Source organism: Suricata suricatta, chromosome 3 (assembly GCF_006229205.1).
Source record: "Suricata suricatta isolate VVHF042 chromosome 3, meerkat_22Aug2017_6uvM2_HiC, whole genome shotgun sequence".
NCBI lineage: Eukaryota > Metazoa > Chordata > Mammalia > Carnivora > Herpestidae > Suricata > Suricata suricatta.
The window spans coordinates 133,015,943-133,019,035 of NC_043702.1; the positions used below are offsets into that span (position 1 = coordinate 133,015,943).

Genomic DNA, 3,093 nt, shown 5'->3' on the forward strand with positions numbered 1-3,093 from the left:
GGCCTCAGCAAGGATTACACAGCCCTTGACAGGGATGGGAGGGCTGGTCTGACATGTGCCCCCCATCCTGCTTTGCTGTGGCACAGAGAAAGTGGGAGCGCTGAGGCCAGCTGTAGGGGAGGGGACACCTGGAGATGAGGGAACCTGTCCCCGTGTGTGGTTCTGTTCACAGGAAGAGTGAGGGCCTCAGCGGCTGCGTCCTGAAAACGTTCCCTTTTCTAAAGGCTCCTGCGCTGTGTGCTCAGGTGCGTGGTACAGCCTGGGAGCAAGGGGTGGGGAGGCGGACTGGCCTTCTCCCACCGGGGGCGGGCTCTGGAGCTGCTCCTCAGGCGCAGAAGCAGGCCTGGGGCTCCCGGGACCCAGTGCCAGGGGGCTTGGGAGGGGGCGGGAGGCGCTCAACCATGACTCCTCACCAGCCCTTGGAAAGGCCACATGAAACCCAAGAATTTAAAGTTCCCTAAGACTAATTTCAAGCTTATCACCAAAAAAGTAAATTTTTATTATGTCCTCCAGCTTCCTAACATATTTTGAAGAATTTCATATAAGCCTCAGCTCACACCAGTTACCGACAGTGCTAATTAACACAAGGGAAAACATCACACCGAGGCTGTCGTGAACCTTGGAGCGCCATGTGGATGTATTTGGAAACTACAAATGCCTTTAAAGTATGGCTTTGAGGCGGAGTGAGAGGCATAGTGCAAATCAGGGTGGTGCATGGTGCCCTGCGTGTCCTTGACTCTGCCTGCAGAGTCCAGCGCTCCCCCCTTGGAGACAGCCAGGCCACAGACTGCCACTGGTGTCTGCGTGGAGGAAGAGGACCTCGGAGGATGGGGGCTGCCCTGCACCCAGAGAGCAGCAGGGCCCCTGCCCACCTCGGAGCCGTCAGGCTTTATGGGACTCCCGGGGAGTCCCTGCTGCAGACTTGGGGTCTTCCCTGACAGGACAGACTTCTATCACGCTGACAGAGGGCCGCGGGATAACATTGGTCTCTCCTGGGGCACCTGCTCCCCACTCAGGGCCTTCTGTGGCAGGGTAGACGCCAGCAGCTCCTGCAGAAGAAAGGTAAGCTGCCATGAGCACCCAAGGACAAGTGAGCTGAGGGCCCGCCTAGGCCTTGACCCTGGGGTGCAGAACCGGCCCTCTGCAAGGAAGCCCAAGGACAGCCTGACAGTCACCTGACTCACTGGTAGTGGTGATGGGGCCCGGCAACATGGACTGGACCTGCTGGGTCCCCGAGGGGGTGTCCGGGGACAGCACACTCCTGCTGCTGCTGCTGGGCAGCAGGTGCCTGAACATGACTTACATTGTGACCGACTCTCCAGCTGTGCTCTCCAAGGACGAGGGATCTGGGTAGGACACTTGGCCAGTGTACGCTGTACATTCCGTCACACATATCATGCTCTCACACCCACGTGCAAACATGAACTGCCTCATACAACACACACCTTCATCCCGCCTTTGTCTGGAGGTCTGTGCTTTGTTGTCCAAATACTCTGGAATCAACATCTTGAGCCCTAAGCTCAGTGTACATCTCCCTCCCATACTCCCACAGTGAGCATGGCACCCCCACCCTCCCCGTTGCCTGGGGGGGGGGGCGCCTCTGGTCCCTGTCCTTGGATCTCCCATTGGCCGTCTGTCCCATGGACCTGTTCTCCAGTCTCACATCCCTCCGACCTGAGTGGCTGCAGTGCACTTCTGGACTTGCCCAGTCTGCCCTTGCCAGCTGATCATGTATGCTGCATCTGGAGCACTGTCCCCAGGTCCACCCCAGTCCCCACTGGGCAGTGCCTGGAAACTTGAGGAAGGGCCTAGGCTGACCCATCTCTAGCTCTGGGTGCAGATTCTGTCCCTGATTCTGCTGATGGCACCCCCTGAACCAGACCAGCTACAGCGGCCACAGAGGGGCCCCTGCGGCCACCCTCTCCCTTGTAGAGGCTGCAGAGAGGGGTCATGCCCTCACCGGTGCCAGGGCATGGTGGAGCCTGCTGCACGCAGCACTGCGTCACTCTCTAATATAGGCGTGTGCTTGAAGATGTCATATTCCCCTCCCTCATGTAGTTGTCGCTGTAGTTTGCCCACGGGGAGGTTGAACATGCTCCCTCCGACGGCGCGGGTGTGGGCTGTGTGGTAGGTGTGGGCTGTGTGGTAGGTGTGGGCTGTGTGGTAGGTGTGGGCTGTGTGGTAGGTGTGGGCTGTGTGGTATGGCAGCAGAGACCCCAGGTTCATGACTCTTACCACCAGAGGCAGTGCGGGCAAGGCCAGTCCCTGGATCTTCTCTGGTACAGCAGCGCTCCTGTATCACAGGGGTGGTTCTGTGGCAGGTGTCCCAACCCCCACCCCCCGGGGCACCCTTCTTTGCCTCCGAGCCTCCCAGACACAGGAGTGAGGGTGGGAGCTCAGAGGATTACTTACAGAGGAGGTGCTGTGGAGTATCTGGATCCCAGACTGAAATTGAAGCTAAACTCAAACTCCTTCCTTCTCCACTTCACCTCTGTGCGGAAGTTTTACCTTCCCGAGAGGCTATGGACAGAAGTAGTCCTGGTGAGAGAACTTCTTTGCCCGGATGTGTGTCCTACACCTCACCCAGGTGCCCTGTGGCCCCCTGACCGATGTAGAGATCACAGCCCCACTTGATGGGTCTGGAAGGTGAGGCTGGGGGAGGATGACTACGTGTCCAGGTGGCAGAGCCTGACCCCCTGCCTGGCCCAACACCTGCCCTGAGCCAGAGGCCACGCTGCTGTGCTGGGCCCTCCTGGTTCTCAACCGGTTGCCCTCACAGGGAACTGCAGGACAGTGGCCGGTGCCTTGGGGCATTTCCAGGACTTCGTCCTCTGGGCCCCCGGGGCTGCTGACACTTCCAAACTGAAGTGCAGAAAAGCACTGAGGAGTCTGTAGGCGGGCCCATGGAGACTTTTCCAGCGGAAAGGCCTTCATCCCACCACCCCAACCCCACAGAGGCTAGGAAGTACTGACTCCAGTCCCTCATGTGGCACGGTAGGTGGCCACAGGCTCAGGGATTATAATGCAGGGCGTGTGAGGATGGCTGCAGCATGGGGTGGCGGGCCACACCCTTGTCCCCTGAGCCAGTGATGT

The 3,093-nt window shown here is 59.1% G+C and overlaps 1 long non-coding RNA gene across 1 annotated transcript; it reads right to left on the reverse strand.

Moving 5' to 3' along the window:
- Positions 1-467: 467 nt before the first annotated feature.
- LOC115286682 lies at positions 468-3,093 on the reverse strand. The gene is made up of 4 exons (XR_003906209.1): positions 2,974-3,093; positions 2,413-2,520; positions 2,236-2,293; positions 468-1,049 (listed from the first exon to the last, which is right to left on the reverse strand). It is a non-coding gene; the product is annotated as an uncharacterized LOC115286682 (long non-coding RNA).